We start from the raw sequence: 21414 nt of genomic DNA on the forward strand, positions 1-21414 counted from the left end.
TTGAATTTTGGTCCAAAATGCTAATTTTGGCGTAAATTCAATAGAAAATGATGAAAAAACAAGCAAACACCCAGTCTATGCACCAATCTAATGCATAGAGCTCTAGTAGAGAGCTTTGAAGGAAACCTCTCCATCAAACCTTTCTATTAACATTCTATGAATAGATCTAGGGTTTAGGCTTAACATAAACTAAATTTTTCCATTAGGAAAAAAGGGAGCTCATTTTGGGGCCTTTTACGGTTTGGAAAAATAAGCTCTCAACCAATCAACAGAGGGCCAATGTAACGTTGGAAATTCACAAAAATAAGAGAAAATAGATAAAAGAAACAATACTTTATGTAGGTACAAGCGTGCTACATTAATGTGGAGATTGGTTTTTTATTCTCACAAGATCTTTGGACATGAAGATAGAATCTAGTCTGACATTTTCTCTGACAAGGACCTTCCCGCTTCCACCTTCCTTTGAACTTTGAAATGTTGTGCTGCCTTTCCTTCGAAAGTTCTACCATTCTACACCACTGCCTCATTGTGCAGCAGCCTCTTCTTTTCCAAAACTGCTCCCTTGATCCTGTTTGGCTTAGAGTAAGATGTTTCTTGTCAACTGTCTGTCTGCCCACTTTCTCTTTCTTGAAACTTCACTTTGTTATCTTGTTTACATTACTTTGCTGTTGTTACAGATTCACAAGGTCTCCATGGTGAATAAAAACTATGGCCGTTCTTGTGGAAGACGCTCTGTGGATGATAATGCTATAAAGGCAGAACTATACCACACATCCTTACCCCGTCAACCTGCTTCTTCTATTTCTTCGGTAGAGAATTCAAGTACAGCCAAAACAGAAGGAACTTGGGAAAGGTTTAGTGTTTCGAAAGGAGCATGGGTGCTCATGCAACCTAGCAAAAGAAAGAGACCCCAGACAAAAAATATTTTCTTGGCATCATGGAAGGGAAGAGTACGAGATTTTAAAATCACCAGAGGGAAGATATCGGTGAAAGAAGTTTTGATTCAGCATGTGTACATGCATAAAGAACTTGTCTTGCGAGACTATCCAAATGATCTTCCGCAACACAGGCCTAATTGTATATTTTTCTATTGTGGTTTTGTTCTTTATGAGGTGTATGGATTTTTAAGATGAAGCTTTCTTTCTTTGCTTATTGACATTCTTATGTTATTTTATTTCAGATTTATATCCTTCATCGTATGAGACATGGCAAAACATCGATTATATTCTTGGATTTATAGATGTTTTGCATGGATCGATAGGAGAAAAACAATACCAAGGTCGATGTGCAACAGAGCTAGCTCAATCGGGTATATTTTTTACTGATCATTTTTATCAGTTGCTGGACAATGCTAACACATATGGTGTGTTAAGAAAACAACACCTTCCGGAATGGAATTCAGTGGATTGGCCTCTCCCACATTTTAGTGTTACAGAGGCATATAGGGCCAAGCTTTTCAAAGAAGTACAGAAAGCTCTGAGGCCCAATATTGCCACAAGGATAATAAAAATTTCTTTATGCATGCCTCTTCACAGTTTTTGTAGACTTGTTTAATACCTTTCCAGTGAAGGTTTCAAAAACAATGTTCACAGTTAAAGCAACAAGTCTGGCATGCATGCCACAATTTTTGGATAAAGATTGGGATAAGAAGACATGTAGTTCAGTGTTTTGTGAGGTTGTCCAACCTTCTATGCAACTGAAGTACATGGTTGCATCAAAAAATTTTATTTGTTCTTTTTATTATAAGCGCAGTCGAATGTTAGGTACAAAACTAGTCCCAATGGATCAAGATGAAGATTCTTTTGGTGCAGAAAATAAACTTCTTGATATTGATGTTGTTGAGAATGGTGATATGCTAGTCAATATCTCATTAAGACAATGTTGCTCCCTACCTCAATTGCGCAATGACATTTTGTTTGAGACAGAAGGTTCTATTTCAAAGGACTTTTTATTTATCTACAACAATAAGGAGGTATACCATCTCACTTATCCTAGTCTCATTAAGCACTGCTATTAGTTTACTTTACCCTATTGTTTCATATTGCTTTTTTGCAGGTGCTCAAAAGAAGAGAGAGTTCAATAAAATGCAAAGATATTGAAAATTTGAAAATTGAGATGACACAAACTCCATAAACAAAGGTATTATATTCAATAAAGTAAAATTCTGTACAAAAAAGTTTAATTATATATGTAAAATATATTCTTGACAACAATTTTCTATTTATCTACAGGCTGATCTAGAGGCTGCTCTACATGGTCCAAGCTCACCGTATCATCTTTATTTGGAGAATCTATTTTCTGCTACTCCATCCTGTCGTGTACAGTCTCTTGGTGCTGCTCCATTGTCTCCTCTACTGCCCCTGGAGCATCTGTTTCTGCTGCTCCATCATCTCCTCAATAACATCAGCAGCAGTAGAGCAGGTCCTTGTTCTTGTGGCTTCTCCTCATCAGCACTAGGTCCTTGTTCCTGTGGCACCACATCAGCATCATCTGTGTCATCAAGGTATATGACACCTTCTTGGACTTTAGAGCTCTCACCCAACTCGACAGTAGTAGCTGGTACAATAGGTTTGGGGGAGGCATACTTCAAAAACTTCTAAATTGTATCAGCTCTGAAACTATATACATAGTTCGAGCTGAAGCTATCTTCTCTCATCTGCAATGAGATATGATGATTTAGAATACTTTGTACCAATATCAAATTTTTTGAAGCTAAATGAAAATTATTTTTTCTTACAAGCTCTGGCTGTCCTATCTCAAAATAGCTTGAAAGTATATATTTGGCACTAATCAGCACTCTCCAGCCGCCGCAGCTACTTGAATCATCTTGTTGTGGTGTCTGGATAATTGGAAAGATATATTAGAAACTGTTAATATTTGAACAAAACAAAATTATTCAATAAGTTCAAAGGCATAGCATGAAATAGACATTAGTAGAGGGAACAACTTTCTACCTCTAAATCTATTGGCTCTATTGAATCCAAAAGATTGACATTAGGAGGACAGTGATCCAATGCATCTAGAAGCCTTCTAATACAATTGCAATACATATAATTCAGTTAGTGTGCATTAAATCAAAATAATGAAGTTTAAAGTTAAAAATAGCACACAAACCACTTACAATTTCAGCTCTCTGTGTGTGTTTCTAAGAGAGTTGAATAAAAAGCATTGCTTCTATTGGACGTCAATAGAAGCAAAGCTCCAGTGGTCACTGCATAAGGAAAAAAGCATTAAGAAATCAAAGGCTACAAGAGTTCTCAATCTTGAAGAAAAATCCCAAAAGAAGCAGTCACCCACATACTTGTTATGGTATGGAAGTAGCAAAATATCGACAACATCAAAATCACAGTGTCTGAACCAATTGGAAATATCCATGGGAGTTTCCTTTGGATCTCTTAACTTGAAGGAAATGGCAGGATCAATAATATGAACTATATGCTGTACAGCATGGTTCAGCCAGCTTCTCATCATGCTACATTGGACCAAACAATAATTAGGGTAGGGTGTAAAGGAGGAGATACAATAAGGATTGTTTTGCAAACAAATGTAAAATAAAAGACACTTACTAGAGCATTGCAAGAATGATAGTATCTGAGCAATACTCATTCTTTATGAGCCAATGCTGCCAAGCATGGTTTTGTCAAGTCAAAATTATTCTCTGAAGTTTCATCTTCAATATGGACAACTATGTTAGGGCCCAGCTCCTGCAACCTTCTCTATATCTGCAGCTCCATCTGTACAGTCTCCACATCTATAGCAGATTTGGATTCTTTTATTTGCTGCTTCAGTGACTCCTCATAAGCAGCTTTCCCTCTGGTGCTCTTTCAGTGGGTTACTTCAACAACCTTCACCTTATCTACCTTCAATTTTCTTGTAGGTGGAATTAATAATATGTCTCTCATTTTTATGTCCTGCCATTCCACAGGATGGACCAGCTTGTCATACCTCCATCTCACTCTGGACAAAGTGTTAAAGTCTTTGGCCATCAGAGTTACCCTGTGAGCATGGGCTGCTACCAGCATTGCATCTTCAAAGTATTTCTCCAAGTAATCCTCTGCCATTTCCTGTAAGGAAAGAATGGTAGTCCTGTTCCACCTAAAACCAAGGTGCCAACTATCACAGATTTCTCTCACTAGTCTCTGAAAAGGTGCCTTGGGGATTGCAAAGCCTATAGCTTTTTGTTGCTTCTTGATCTCCTTTAGCACACTTACAGAGTGTTTCAATCTCTTGGACTTTTGCTGGAGTAGGCTCATTGGCTTCCCCTTTCTGCCATGTACAACTCTTCCCTTTGGCACACTAGATTCCTTGATACCTGCTGCTCCAAGCCCTGGCCCCTTGCCAGCCCTCCTTGTAGTTGACTTGGTTCTTGCCATCACTCTGAAAAGCTGCATACAAAGCAATGAAAAAAGATTACAGCCATGGAGAACATGGAATGATACAAGAAGGCAATGACAAGGTGGATAAAGCAACATTTATAAATTTGTAACAAAACGTGATTATGATAATTTGAAATTCCTAGCAACTCATCCTCGCATTTTCCTGCAAATACTTGAAACAACATGCTATTACATTCCTACAGTGAATTCATTAGGAAGTGAATGGGGTCTTCTTGGGCCCTTTAATTTGCCCCAGCCTAATCAAGGTGATTAAAGAATAGCCAAATGGGGGGTTGCCATGTGGACTGAAATGTTGGGTTTTTAAGAGAGGTGTAAGAGTGGTCAAAGGGTGCACTTTTTCCCCCAAAAAGGGGGGGGGGGAGGGGCAATTTTACAATTTTCGAACCTCCATAACTTCTACATACAAGCTCCGATTTGAGCGGAGATTACAGATTCGTGATCTACGCATCAAGAGCTTTCCATAGATATGTTACATCATATGGTTTTATCCGCTAGATTTTAAATTTCATTTTCCCCCCAAAATTCAAATTCGAATAAAGTAGCCGTTTTGAAGCTTCTAATTAGAAAACGTTTCTTCTTAAGAGAAAAGGTTTGACTCCCTTAAACTGCCAAATAAAAGGGCCCAAGAAGCCTTTCATTGAGGTCCTAATGCTCTGTCTTTACAACTACAAACAATATGGATTGAGTTTATGCAAGGAGTATATAGCCTTGAATAGCCTAGAAAGACACAAAATCACAATGATAGGGGTGGATGAAGCAACAGTTTCAAATTTGCAACAAAAAGCGATTTGGGCTGTTTGAGATTCCTAAAGCCTCCTTCTCGTGTTTTACTGCAAATTCTTGAGACAGCATACTGGAGCATGCCTTCAGTCATTTCAGTGTGTTTTCAACTTGGTGCAAGATGGATTGTGTCTATAGGAGGCAAGAAGTGATCAAGCTCTCACTCAACAAGCCCAATTCAAAAGCCTTCCTGCTTGTTTTTGCAGTGGAAAAAGCCAAGGAATGCATATAATATTTATCATAATATCTAAGCTACATTACATCACTTAGTACCTTATCCTAATATACTATTAAACAAGAAGAAAAGCATATAGAGTGTCTTATTGACCTGGAAGCTATCTGTAGGTGTGCTGTGCTGGTGATGAGTATCATGTGCTGGGGATGAACCTGTGCTGCTGGTCAGGATGCTGATGGTGTAGAGTAGGGAGGTAGAGAGGCAAGAGAGCTGAGTTAGGAGAGATTAAACAGGAGTGAATAGATTAGTGCAAAATACAAATAAAGTAGCTAATAAATACCACACGTGTGGAATGTTGTCATTTTTTCACATGTGTGGATGGGACCTCGATCTTTTGGAATTTGAAATCTGACACGTGTGAATGGCACTTTTTGCCTTGTGCCAATCATGATTTCATAATCAGATCCATTAACACTCTTCCCTCCCCGTCTTCCATCCCTGCCCCAGCACCCTCCCATCATCCTTTTCCTTCCCCCTCTGATCACTTCCTACCCAACACACTCCATCCACTCTGCCACCTGCCTGAAGACTACTACCACTGCTAGATCTCCAGGTTACCTAGGCTGCAGCTCAAGTTTGGAAGAGAGCAGGAGAATCACCAGGGCAACTCCAAGAGTATGGAAGAGGAAAAGAAAGGTTAGAGATCTATATTCTTTTCAATGTTTTTTGATATATATTTCTTCCATCTAAAGAATTCTTGAATCTTACTGCCCAGGAATCTGGTACATCACCCTAGGATTTGATTAGAGATGGATATGAATAGGACCTAGAAGTTTGCAACAAAATGCGAGGAGAGTGCTTTACATTTTCCAAATGGCCTAAATCGCGTTTTCCTACAAATTCTTATATTAGTTTTAATTTTCATTTCTTCCTCTTTGTTTTGCTCTCTTTGGCCCTAGGGAATTCCTCCTAGTATCATTTACTGTCCAGAACACTGTAAGATGTTCCGAGCATTTGATTGGAGATAGATGTCAATAGAAATGGAGAATTTGCAACAAAATGTGAGGAGAGTACTTAACATTTTCCAAATGGCCCTGCATCGCGTTTTCTTGCAAATTCCTGTGTCCCTTTTGGTTTTCACTTCTTCCTCATTGTTTTGCTTTCTATGGCCCTGGGGATTTCTTCCTTGATGATGATGAGAAAAGTTTTTGCTTTGGAACAGTTGATTCTCAGGCCCCTCCTTTCAAGAGGAAGCGGGACTTTTCTGCTGCTATACTTAGACCACAGCAACCACCAGGTGATTCACGTGTGCTCATGAAGAGAGTTGTTTGGTGATATCCTATACATTCCCTGATTGCATATGTCAGCATATAGAATTCATGATATATAAATTTTTGTTCAGGCAAAAGCAAGAGACTGGAGCAGAAAGGTGAGTCTTCCCTTTCAAAACAAAGGGAACCAGAAGAGGACAAATCTCCACATTTGCTCCTATTTAACTTTCTTCACAAGTGCAAGGCTCAGAGGAACTTCCACATATACCACAGTATTTTCAACAGGGAGTTCACTATGAGCTTTGTAGTGGAGCATCACAGAGATTTTCTTTCAGACCATCGGGATACCTTCAAACAACTGATAGAGGTAGGAAGAATTGTGGAAGGTGAAAAGGTTTTTGTGCATGTAAATCATATTGTCTCCATTGACAAGCTGAGGTACCATGTGAATAGAAGATTTGACAGCCTGCTTGAGGAATATAAATTCAGCTGTAACTTTCACACTAGAAAGTGTAGAGTGCTTGAGGAAACCATGGCATTCCTTATGTACATTGTCTTCCATCAGCACTCTCTAGAAGAGCAAGGGCAGGAGGTTGAAGAAGAAGACACATCTGTAGCAGAGGAAAAAGAGGATATTCCTGTGGCAACAGATATGGCAGAGCAACAAGAAGATATCAACCTCGAGGATGAGGGGCTACAAGTGGCTTCTCTTGACCTTGTTCAACTGAGGACTAAAACTCTTAAGACAGCACAGCCAGTTGAAGATTTTGATGTTCAGAGCAGCAACTATGCAGTGCCCATGCTTCCAGGTGTCTTGATTGGTGGTAAAGATTATGTTTTCCTCCATGATATAGAGTGTATGTTCAATTTGAGGGAGGACTCTGCCACCATTTTCCTTATTGCCAAGGCTTCAAGGCTTGACAAGGAGGTTGGCATAGAGGATGACCATTCACTACTGGCTTTGGAAACAACTTTTGATCCTACAGAGGCCCTTACTATTTGTTTCAAAGAGGCTGAAAATTTCCAAGAGCCAGATGAAGCTGCCTTCCAGCTCACACAGGAAGCTATGAATCTCTCAACACTTCACAAGGGAAAGCTTAAAGAAGAGGCTGGACTGGAGGGGAGAGGAATAAATCTTTTGAAAGATGAACTTCTTGTTTGCTGATGAAAATGAGAAGGTATGATCTTGTTACTTCAAATCAAATACTTTATCTTGTGTTTAAATGTTTTGTAGTTGTGTATTATTGTCTCACTCCAATCTTTTGATATGTGGCAGCTACAAATTGAGGATGACACATTCCTCCAAAGAACAAGTGGAAGCAGGCCGGCTGGGTTTGGCAAAATGTCAAGCCTAGCTCATTATATTCATGATCTAGGCAGTGCTAAGATCTTGATTTACCATAGGCAGTTGAGCAACAATGGAGAAGCCATTGTTTACTTCTTTAAATGTTTGTCTAGGGTTTTAGGTGGACATGATCTTCCATGGCAAAAGGAAAAGATCATTTTAATAGAGAGGTTGTCTGCCATAGATATATTTGGGGATTATGTGAATAAGCAAGCCTCTAGGGCCTCTTACTTTTTGTCTTACACTTCTTATGCATTAGTATGTGGTGTTAAGGAGCCCAAATGTCTGGAGGGCTATGGAAAACACAAGCTCATAAGGATTCGAGAGCCACCCATGATTGCATCAGGCCACACAATCCAAGAAGAAGAACACGTGGAGATAGCTGAAGACAAGGATACCCCTCCTAGACAAGCAACAGAGGTAAGCATTGATAAAAAGACAGTCGACATCAAGCCAACAAGGAAGAAAAAGAGTCCAATCAAGTTCAAAAAGAGAGTTCCGACTGGCAGGCCCTGGGAGTAATAGGATTTAGTCATCAAATATAGCACAAACATTATGTTGAAGTTGAACTGATTTGTACAAAGTCTTTGATCCTCATCAGTTCCTTGTCCGTATGGACGATCAGTACCCTTTTGCATTTGTCCCATCACTGTATGACACTTCAGTACTCTTCCCACACTCAGTAGCTTCTAAAAGCGTTTGACACTCAGTACCTTATTGGTAAGGATCAATAGTGTGTCTAGCATAATTAAGTAGTATTGATTGAATTTTTTGTGTGTAGCTCATGGATGTATTGATGCTTGTTAATATAGATCACATGTTTCACAAAAGAAATACTTTTGATGGAGTCTCAAAACATATAGGCATAACACCAAGAGTTCCACAGAATAAAAATCTATTGATTGAGTTTGCAAACATGTGGACATAACACCAATAAGTTACAAACTGCTATTTATGTTTACTTGTCCATTTATGGTTTCTAAATATCTTCGAATCCCTCCATTGTCTATGCCTCTCTGCTGCCATTGAATTGTCCAAAGTTTGTCTTCGTCTTTGCTTTTGGGCTAGAATAAAAGCAAGCTTGACTTTGGAACTAGCAACTTTTCTTTTAGCATGCAGCCTCTGTAGAATGCCTCGGTAAAACCATTGGAAGACTTCCTTCAGACTATTTGCCTTTTGACTCCCTCCATAGTGATGTGTGTGTTTGAAAAATGCATTACGTGCCATGTAGTGAGACTTCTCCATGCCTTGGGTAGACCAAATTGCTGGGCATCCATACTTTTTGACAAAATAGGGAAGGTGGTTGTAGATGATATGCTGTTTTCATAGAGAGAGGATCATACTTAAGTAAAAGAAGAAGACATCACTTTACCATGTAGTGAGTTATATTGCAGGCTGTCCACGCGTCTTTCATTGACTTCCCAAAATGTTAAATTGCCTCTTCAAAGTTCTTGTGATCACTCTTTGTCCATGTTACATTGTCACAGAACATCGGAAGAGTTGATCAAGAGACCTCCACACCTCTGCCTTCACATTTCGTGCTTCCCCATCTGCCTCATGATCTTTCACGGCATTATGGACTTGCTTCCACAATCCATAATTAATCCTTGAAACTGTTCTACCTTGCCTTACTTGCTTACTCTACTGTGTTTGGGTCGAGACAAGAATCTTCTTGCCTTAACACCACCAATAGAGGGCTTGATTGGTACCTCCTTGCCATTGGTAGACTTTTTAAAATCCTTTGTGATATGAACATCACCTCCATGCGAACCTATATCGGATAACACTTTTTCCAATGCATGAAGAGCATCCTTTCTATTTCTTTTGAGACAGAGTTTCCAAGCAAATCCAATATACAAAAATACCAATTTCTCAATAATTTAACATAGAGCATGCAATGTGCATATGTGAACATTACATAGTAGAATGTCAAGAATGGCCTTGAAGTCAGGGTCAACTTTATCTCTATTAGGTGCTCTCTTCCACCATTTGGAATTCATTACTTGAGCTGATTCTTTGCAATAAAGACAAGGAGACTTTGAGTTACCTCCTTTACTAATGTTATACATGCACTTAAGTGTTTTAAGATCCCTCGCCATGTGCCACTCTACTTGAAAATCACCTTTTCCTGCAACATGGAGATTCTCTCCTTGCACTTGTCTTTTAATTATTCTTGGTATTTCCGTGTGGTGAAACACCCAATCTAGTGTTTCATGGTCTTCTGTCTTCACCTGTGATTATAGAAAACAAAAGTCTTACTATAAAAGATTTGAAAACATTGACTAAAATCAAGTACAAAACAAAAAATGATCATACCTGGAACGAGCCTAACCACCATATGTGTTTCTCCGACTGCACACTAAAATACTTCGAACTCGCTTCAATCAATGATGTATCAAGTGCTCCATTCATCAATGTAATAGTAATCCTTTCCATTTTCTTTTCCTTTACAACCTCACACTCATCTAGTTTGATAACAAATTTCAAAATGCCTTTGCACTCTTCAAATGTTATTCCATAAAACTCGACCATTCTTCTTTGAAGTTGTTGTAGATCTACAAATATATTGTTCCAAGGGTCATACACAGTGGTTCCTTTACCACCATGAAATATTTCTTCAATATGGATATATTGTCTAATAAACTCATCTATACTTTCATTCAAATGACCTCTTATCCTCCACACAGTTGCTGGATTCGGTAGTAAAACTCGTTTAATCCTTTGATCTCTCAAAGTTGAGGATATTGCATGGAAAATCGAACTATATCCCTTCCTGCTAACTCCACTAACATCAAGAGTCTCTTGGATTATAGTACCATCAACTTGATTATTAGATATAAAGTCCTCTACAACATTGCATTTGATTGTTTTGTATTTTGTTTCTTCAATCAAACCTTTTGCTACACCACAAGAAAGCAATCCTTTCATTTGTTTAACTGGAAGAAGGTTGGGATCTATATTTTCTTTTGTAGGCTCCAATAGTTTCCTATAGTAACAACACAATATGCCTATATTATTCAACACTTCTAATCTTGTTTTGCATTGATGGACAAAATAGATATAGTCATTTGAGAGCATTTTTTAGTATAAAAAATAAAAAATTACAAACTAGCCTTGCTTCCTAAATTCTTCGCTTGCATCCACCAGTCCCAACCTTTAAATTTGTAATGTTTTTAATTTTTCTGCTTTGTTGTCTGTCTCTAAGCACGGTTCTCTTCCTTCTTGCTCTTGTCAACTCTTTTTTACTCTTTGAATGCTCCTCAATTTCATTCTGCAACTGCTGCTCCAATTTTGCACGAATGGCTATCTCTTGAATCCTGGCCCCCTTTTCTTGTAGGTACATCGTTTTATATGTTTCTGCAGATGCACACTGTGCTGAAATATAACCAAGAAGTCCATTTTGTCCATCACCCACAAACCTCAGTAGTGTGGTTGGATTGACAAATGGAGGTGTAGAGTTTTTTACTAGACATTTTGGATATATGCTTCCATCGCACCATAAGTCAATATGTTAGAGCCCTTCTCCTCATATTTTTTCGTTGTTGAGCATTCAGCACCGTATCCTTTCGTCTTTTTTGTGCTCGAGCATATTGTTCTTCTAAGTCGATGTGAAGATGGTGTAATCGCTTCTTCTGAGATTGTGACTCACTAGTATCGGCCATTTTTTGTGCTTCTGAGGTTGCAAAGTTTGCTTGTCAATCTCATAGTCTTTTTGTAATATGAATCATGGAATGTGGCGGTATCCATACAATCATTAAGTTCAGTGGTGGATTCTTTATGAGAGGCCTGCACACATCGTCAAAAGAGATGCGGAATCTTCGGGAAACAAAAAAAAACTAAGGAGATATTTAATGCAAAATCGTGTTAGTTAGACAAAAGATTATCTTATTCCTTTCTGAACTGACAGTTCGGTAGTCCTTACTGACAGTTCTGAGCCACGTTTCCATATTTTATTATTTTTGAGGTCTTTTAGGAGAGAAATAAATTGAACAATAGTGAATTTCTTACAGGGCCCCAAAATGAGCTCCCTTTTTTCCTAATGATTCACTTATGCATTAAGAGTAGGGTTTAGGGTACTCACCTCTTTTTGCTCTTGTTCTTCTTTCTAGCTAATGTGTTAATGAGGACTAACTTTTTTATTTATTATGTTTTGTTTTTGTAGGTTTATTCAAGTGAAGAAGGGTTTGTGCATAGCCTCTAATACAGTAAGTCCTTTTTGCTCATTTTGGCCTATGCTTCTTGTCTTTGTGTTTTTGCACCCTTGGGTTCTAGGGATTAGGGTTAGGACGATATGCCTCTTGCAATAGGCTAATGCATAGCCCTTATGTAACAGGTTCTATGGATAGGGCTTATGCATAAGCCATATGAAATAGGTTTATGCATAGCCTTATGCAATAGGTCTTATGCATAAGCCCTATGCAATAGGTTTATTCATAGCCTATTGCATAGGGCTTATGTATAAGCCCTATTCATTAGGTTTATGCATGGCCTTTTGCATAAGGCTCATGCAATAGGGCTTATGCCTATTAGGTTTATGCATAGCCTTATGCATGAGCCCTATGCATAGCCTATTACATAAGCCCTATGCATAAGCCTTATGCAATAGGCCTTATGCATAGGTCCTATTGCATAATATGTTAAAATGAACTAATTTTATGATAATCTTTTGTAGGTCTATTCAAGCTCACAACCACCAAGGGTTTAGGCCATGGGTGGCTCATTCAGCTACAACAGGTAAGCCCTCTTTTTCCATTCTTTGTTTATGCTTATTCTCTTTGTGTTTTTTCACCCTTGGGTATTGGGGTTTAGGTCAATAGGCTTATGCATACCCTATGCATAGTACTTATACATAGCCTATGCATAGCTTATGCATAGTGCTTATGCATAGGTTATGCATAGTATTTATGCATAGCTTATGCATAGTGCTTATGCATACCCTATGCATAGGGTATGCATAGTGCTTATGCATACCCTATGAATAGTGCATACCCTATGCACAGTGCTTATGCATAGCATATGCATAGTGCTTATGAATAGGTTATGTATAGTGCTAATGAACTAATGTTTTGATTTAATATTATGATAATTTTTTATAGTCCTATTCCAGCGAACAACCACCAAGGGTTCCAACCACATAGCGGTTCATACGGATTCGGTTAGAAGAGGTAAGCCCTCTTTTTCCATTCTTTGTTCATGCTTCTTCTCTTTGTGTTTTTGCACGCTTGGGTGTCGGGGATTAGGTTTACGTCAAGATCCTATGGTGCCTATGCATATGCTATGCATAGGCTATACATAGAGCATATGCATACACTATGTATAAGACTTATGCAATGGGGCTTATGCATAAGCTATGCATAGGGTATGCATAAGCTATGCATAGGGTATGCATAGGCTTATGCATAGAGATATGGGGATTTGCTTTATACCATCTAGAATGCTACTTATGTCAAGTTAGTAGGAGTGGTTATCCCGCGAGTAGGTGGTTATAGTGGAGAGGGAGCCCTCAATCTTCTCACTATCCTTCTCTTATAAAAGAGGAGTTTTCTTCGGCTTTAATCATGGGGAGTGTGTTGAAAATCCTCAAAAGCTATCATCCAAAAGTTGCATTGTCAACCCTGCTGCTTGTCTAAGCAATATTGTAGGAGGTCTTAACAATGTTCTAATATCACATGTTTCCTTTATTGTCTAAGATTGTGTTGTTGTTTTTTCTTGGTTAGATTGAAATTGTCGAGATAAGCTCTCTTATTCGTTCAACTTCATGTTTATTGCACCCTTGGGTGCGAGGTTTAGGGTTTAGATTTATACATAGAGATATGGGACATTGTTATATGCCATGTAGAATGTTGTTTATGTCATGTTAGGAGTGGTTATCCGCGAGTAGGTGGCTATAGTGGAGGGGGATCCCTAGATCTTCTCACTATCCTTCTCTTGTAAAAGAGGAGTTTTCTTTGGCTTTAATAGTGGGGAGCATGTGGAAAGTCCTCAAAAGCTATCATCCGAAAGCGGCACTATCCACCCGGCTTGTCTAAGCAGTATTAGAAGAGGTCTTAATAATGTTTTAATATCACATGTATTTTTTTGTCTAAGCTTTAAGCATGGATTTTGTTAGAGTAGTCGTGTTTTGTGGCCTCATGCATGTACATGTATAGGCAATGTCGATCAACCCCTCACAAGACCCTGATGTGGCAAATCAGCTATCTATTGTAAATAAACAATATGGGCAACAAGCTTGGTCTTAGTTTACTGAGACACAGGTATGGTTCCATAAAACCTTCTCACATACACAAAGTTAATCTTTTATGGATTCTATAAGTCTTATTTTTAAATCTTATATGCAGGTGGGCTTATATTAGTCGCGTCGACGCCATGGGGGCAATCTACCCCACTTGGCTAGTCGAGGAAATCTACCCCACTTGACCAGTCGTTGGGGTCAAGTGGCACGGGGCTAAGTGGTGCAAACCCATCACTATATGGTTGTGATAAGCCTACACCACCTTCCTCGACTAGACCCACCCCCACTCCCTCACGTTCGTCTTCACCACAATGACAACATAGTAGGGAGTCTCGAGGGGAGTGGTAGACGTAATAGCAAGGGTGAGCAAGCTACTCTTGCTTTGGGAGGAAATCAGCACTAGGTCTCTCGATGCATCTCCCTAACAGCAGGGGGCTCTTCATCTACACATTTTGAGCCATCCCCCGAGGAGACCCATTCCACCATTCGATTCACGCACCCTACCATACAATGTGGATGTCAATGGTGCCCTCGTGATGGATGCATCAGGAAAGAAAGTCATGAACTACATGCATGTACTTGCAAACCTGCAGTTCATGAACTCCTTCAAAAGTGGAAAGCACAATATGAGCTTTCAAAACAATACATCATTGATGTGCTTAAGTCAGAGTTCCATGTTCCACATGCGAGTCTTTCTTCTCTGAGGAGTGGATGAAGAGGAGAATCAAGTTTTTTCTCTCTAATAGGAGAGAAAACATCAAGAGAGCAGCAAAGAATAAATTGGAGAAGCCCAGCGTTTGCACGATCGAGAAGTGGAAGCACGCATGCAGCTTTGTAGAAAGCACCCAGGTGCTTTTCAACAAGTGGCGGTTTGAGTGCTTCCAAACCACAGAAACATCGAGGGGCTTCACACTTTGGCTCTGGCAATAAATCCTCATTTATAGCTCGTTTTGTAAGTAATCATTTCTCCTCTTTGATTTCATTTTGTACTATATTGTTTTCTTTAACTAATTATATATTTTCTTAATTATTTTTTGTAGAGGGAGGTTGTTGGGTGTGACGACCCGACAAAGGAGGAGTACGACTATGGGTACAAAGCCCCCCATCCGCAATTTTATAGGCGTGGATGCGTACGCACATACACTTGGATAAGTCCATTTTGGGGACTCAAGAAGATGAGGTAAGTGAGCCTAAACCATCCTGATTATGAGCATGAAGTGATAGAAGCAAGTGAAGAGGACAAGGAAGACAATGATGATGATCACTCGAAATCCGATGAGGATTCTAGTTAGATACCTCTTCATTGTAAACATTTTATGTATAAATGGCCAAACGCCCAAACTTTGTGTAATATAATAAATTTTGGGCTCAATTGCATTCTCCACAAACTATGTGTTTCTTATGTTTGTGTTTGTGTCATAAAACTAAAACTGTGACTCTGCTTTAATTTTTTTATTTAGAGTTGGGGCATACTAGGGAGTCATCAGGAATTTTTTGAGGTCATTTTGGGGCCCTGTAAGGAAGTTTGACCGGAATATTCTCTCCAAAAAGAGGCACCGGATAAAATTTTTGCAAACTAACTCCAAATTTATCGGACCTCACATATTTAGATTCTACTCTTCAAAAGCTATCCATTGATATATAACACGATAGGGTTCGGAGAAGGGACAAGATAGATACCTAGAAGATTCCTTTTTGCCTAGGAAAGATTCACGTTACGACCTCACATATTTAGATTCTACTCTTCAAAAGCTATCCATTGATATATAACACGATAAGGTTCGGAGAAGGGACAAGATAGATACCTAGAAGATTCCTTTTTGCCTGGGGAAGATTCACATAACGGGACAAGATAGATACCTAGAAGATTCCTTTTTGCCTGGGGAAGATTCACGTAACGTGAATCTTCCCCAGGCAAAAAGGAATCTTCTAGGTATCTATATTATCCCTTCTCCGAACCCTATCATGTTATATATCAATGGATAGCTTTTGAAGAGTAGAATCTAAATATGTGAGGTCCGACAAATTTGGAGTTCATTTGCAAAAATTTTATCCCGTGCCCCTTTTTGGAGGAAATATTCCGGTCAAACTTCCTTAGAGGGCCCCAAAATGACCTCAAAAAATTCCTAATGCCTATGTAGACTCCCCAGTCTGCCCTAGCTCTTTTTTTGCTGTGCAAAGCTTTCGCTACTAAGCAGTGAAATATCGATGCTCAGCAATGTAATTTGGTGCAAGACAACGAAATATCACTGCTGAGCAGTGATATTTTGTTATTATTTTCGTTGAAGCAACGAACCCACTGCAGCGAAAATAGCCCGACAACTAATTAAACAGACTAATCCTAACCATATCGATGCACACATCTTGATTAAACACATTAATCTTTGTAAATGATATAAATAAAAGGTACATCCAAATAAAATATCTAGCAATAAAATAATGGGCGTTCACATAGAGGTTATCACTAACATTCCCCCTTGCTCGGGTTGCAATTGACCTCAATTGTGTGGCTAGTAAGAGTGGATGAGATTTTGGTAAAACTAGAAAAAACATTTTGCCATCCATTTAGCATCTTGAATAGCATGGTTCTTAAAAGTCACAAGATGTTTTACATAAGTGTTATCTGTGCACATACAGCCTTACAGGTGTTGTGATAGTCAATAATAGTCATAGGAACAAGATGTTCTTCTTCATCTACCCATTCAGTAGGTTGTTCTAATGTAAAATGAGATGGTGGAGGTCCTCTAAAAGATCTCAAAATACTAATATGAAAAGAGTTATGAATATGCCAAGTAGAAGGTAGCTCCAATTTATATGCATTATCATTAATCTTTGCTTTATCTTGAAATGTCCATAAAATCTAGGAGAGCTAACTTAGCTATAAGGTTGGTCTCTACATATTTAAGTATCCTTTTCTCAATACCAAGAAGCACATAATCACCTTCATGAAACATAACATGTTCGTGTTTACGATTTGCGTACTTCATGTATTTCCCTTGAGCTTTTTGAATATTCAACTTTACCAGCTCATGAACTTGGTTGATTTCTCTAACAAAGGAGTCTATAGCCTCTATAGAATGTAAAATTCTAGTCATAGGACTAGGCAAAGCCTTACCATAGACTATCTCAAATGGTGCTTTCTTAGTAGTAGTATTAGAACAATTATTGTATGAAAATTACAAAACATGCAAATATTTATCGCACTATGTAAGGTGAGATGAAACATATTATCTAAGAAAATCGAGTATTATGCAATTTGTTACTTTATTTTCTCTCTTAGATTCAGGGTGAAAGAAAAGCAATAGAGAAATCAAGTTTAGTTCCAAGATTTTCATGCCTTTGATGAGTGGTGGGCTTCTTGAGGCCTCCCAACAATACTTGATGATTATTTTAACACCAACACCACCATATCCAAGATTCCACACATTTGTGCATGTAATAAGACATTCATTTCCATTGTTTTTGAAATAGTGTCCCAACTTTTATTCTTTGGTATGGAAGGATAGAGCTCAATGTGGCATGGCTCATCCTCATCCTCTTCAATAGTTGCTATGCAAGCTATTAGATTCTTATTCATCCAATTGAATAAGTCTCTCCATAGTTGAGAATTTCTTTGTAAAAGATAACTTATTAGGACTCACAAGGACAAGAAGGTTGTGAGGCGGCGTGGTATGTTCCACAGGTAATTTACATTCACTCTTAGAGGTGGGCTTAGACTTGCCAGTGTGTAGGAAATGTGCACTTCACTAGATGAAATAAAGTTATTCCAATCACCCCCAAGTAAATATTATGATGATCCATTAAAGGCCATCATAGCTCCTTTTGAGTCCTCTTTCATTGTATGTAGCAAATAGGGGGTCCGGTTGGATTGGTTCCAGCGATAGAGGCTTGAAAATTGGCCCATTTTGAGGCCTTTTGAGGATGGTTATTGGTTTGATCAAGGCCTTTGTGAGGATATGAGATTCCATTATAGGTTCCATGATTGGCTATCAAATAAATTCTCAGTCGTCTTGAGTGTTCGATCGACTTCTGTAAGATTTTCAAAGCCACTTCGAATCCTTTAGAGTATCCAAAAATAAGCTTGATACATCGAAGCTTCGAAAATAAATCAAATGGTGCACAAGCTAGCACATATATGTATAAAGCTTGTTTCCAACAATTGATATTGTGTGCATTCTCCTCAATCTTTTGAATCCTCTTCACTTATAAAATAACTAATAATAAATTGGTACAAAAATATTCCATAAGTATGCAAACCATCACTACTCACATATTTGCCAGGCATAAGTAATCCAAGAATCACCTTCCATAAAAACCAACTGTAACAAACATTGGAGGCCCCAAACATATGTCAATGTACACCAAATGTAATATTATTTATAATGGCATCACATATGATACTAACATAATGCAAAGATAATCCAAGGGTAGAATAATATTTTTTAAGAGAGCTTAAAATACATTCTCATAACATAAGTTCTCTTCAATCAAGCTTACAATGCATAGAGATCTATGTAAGCTCTATGCATTATTTAACATCTCTTACATAGGTGTATGCAAGCTCTATGCATAATAGCCCACATGCATGCACATCATAAAATAAACTTCCAAGCACCCGATGGTACAACATGGGCATAAGAGCCTACATGCATGCATAGCATTAAAAAAACTCCCAAGAACATGTGTAGAGGGTGCGGCATAAGTATAAAAATAAGACTAGAGCCTAACATCTTAGCTCCAAACAAAAAGGGAAATGGAGTAGAAGTTGATGGATTCTTACATATCAAAGAACACCCTACAAAGACCAAACAAAGGAAAAAGAACCAATAAAGTGAGAAAAAACCCACAAAGAGCATGCATAAGGGCTCTATGTAAAAGATGAGAACATGTCCCCAACTAGAGAACCTATCATCAATAGTGCCCCAAGTACACACGATGGCTAATAATAGAACAAGGCCCAAGGTATTTTCACAATCACACTCACTTGTAAGAAATCAGTAATCCCTTAAGCTGAGCAGGCATACTACTAAGATGAGAGCTACCTAGGGGATTATCGAGCCAAGCAGAGATAGGGGATAATGATTATAGGTTCTACCAATTACTCTTTTACCAGCACATGAACATGTGTGTGGCATCATTAATAAGAAATGTCACTTAAGAAGACATAGACTATATCTACAAGCTCTTAGTTGGAGGTGTGAACTTATTTTAATGGAAAGCTTATCCAAATCCCTATGCATATGCGTAAAGCTTTATGCTTAAGCCTAATTATCCATATAAAGTTACGCATTCTCCTCTACTAATTTTCTTTTATGCTATGGATACTCCTACGTAATGCTTGAGAGCATACACAGAGATTATGCATTCTCCTATGCTTTGCTTTGGATCGATACCACTTTGGTATATGTTTGTGTATGTGCTAAAATAGGTCTAAAGGGATCCATACCACATGCCAGTTTATGGTCTTCCGGTGCATATGTTTACATATGTATATAGCACTCGCCCATGCTACCCTTAAAGTTGTTAAAATAGGTTTAAAAGGATTGATACAACTTTGGTCTTATAGGGCATTTTATGGTCTTCTCGCACATATGTTAACATATGTATATAGCATTCGCCATGCTACCCTTAAAAATCATCCCATGCCCTAGCCTAACTAAGTAGTGAGCAATTCTCCCTTCTTATATCGAGCATCTATCTGGCCGGATAGAAGTGATGTGATATAATGTGGATAGAATGTATGTGATGGGATGGTTGTGAGAATGTATGTGGTGGGTATGGTTTTAGCAAACTCACATGAAATGGAGTAGAAGTTGATGGATTCTTACCTGTCAACAAAGACCAAAGAAAGAAAAAAAAGAAACCACTAGGGAGAAAAAACCCACAAAGAGCATGCATAAGGGCTCTATGTAAAAGACGAGAACATGTCCCCAACTAGAGAACCTATCGTCAATAGTGCCCCACGTACACACGACGGCTAATAGTAGAACAAGGCCCAAGGTCTTTCCACATTCGCCCTCACTTGTACGAAATCAACAATCCCTTAAGCCGAGCAAGCATAGTACTAAGATGAGGGCTACCTAAGGGATTCTCGAGCCGACAAGAGATTTAGGGGATAATGTTTATAGGTTCTGCAAATTAATCTTTTACCGACACATGAACATGTCATGCGTGGATCATTAATAAGAAATGTCACTTAAGAAAACATAGACTATATCTATAAAATGAGCTCGTAGTCGGAGGTGTGAACTTATTTGAATGGAAAGCTTATCCAAAAGCCCTATGCATATGCATAAAGCTTTACGCTTAAACCTAAATATGCATATAAAGTTATGCATTCTCCTCTGCTAATCTACTTTTATGCTATGGATACTCCTATTTAATGCTTAAAAGCATACATAGAGATTACGCATTCCCCTATGCTTTGCTTTCCATTTGATGATTTTTAGTTTATATATGTATATATGTGTGTGTGTGTGTGTTAAAACATTTCTAAAAGGATCGATACCTTTTTGGTATGTGTGTGTGTATGTGTTAAAATAGGTCTAAAAGGATCGATACCACATGCCATTTTATGGTCATCCCCGGGGCATATGTTTACATATGCATATTACACTTGCCATGCTACCCTTAAAGTTGTTAGAACATGTCTAAAAGGATCGATACCACTTTGGTATGTGTGTGTGTATGTTTTAAAATAGGTCTAAAAGAATCGATACCACATGCCATTTTATGGTCATCCGCTGGGGCATATGTTTACATATGTATATAACACTTGCCATGCTACCCTTAAAGTTGTTAAAACATGTCTAAAAGGATCGATACCACTTTGGTCTCATAGGCCTTTTTATGGTCTTCTAGTGCATATGTTTACATATGTATATAGCACTCACCATGCTACTCTTAAAAATTATCCCATGCCCCAGCCTTACTAGTAAGTAGTGAGCAAGTCTTCCTTCTTATATCTAGCAATTGTCCGTCCCATGAGGGAGCGAGACCCTCATGGCATAAATTGATTCGAATTGGAGTTTATTTCGTGTGATATTAGTCATCTCATGCTATGTAAGCTTGCTAGGTCATGCTCTGTAAGTAACCTATGAATCACCCTTTCGTACAAACCCAAGATTCACATATTTTCTCGGCGTAAGTAACCTAAGAATCACCCTTCCATACAAACCAACTATAACAAACATTGGAGGCCCCAAACATTTGTC

This window comes from Cibotium barometz, chromosome 4, assembly GCF_041138505.1.
Source record: "Cibotium barometz isolate CiBa-2024 chromosome 4, ASM4113850v1, whole genome shotgun sequence".
Classification (NCBI taxonomy): Eukaryota; Viridiplantae; Streptophyta; class Polypodiopsida; order Cyatheales; family Cibotiaceae; genus Cibotium; species Cibotium barometz.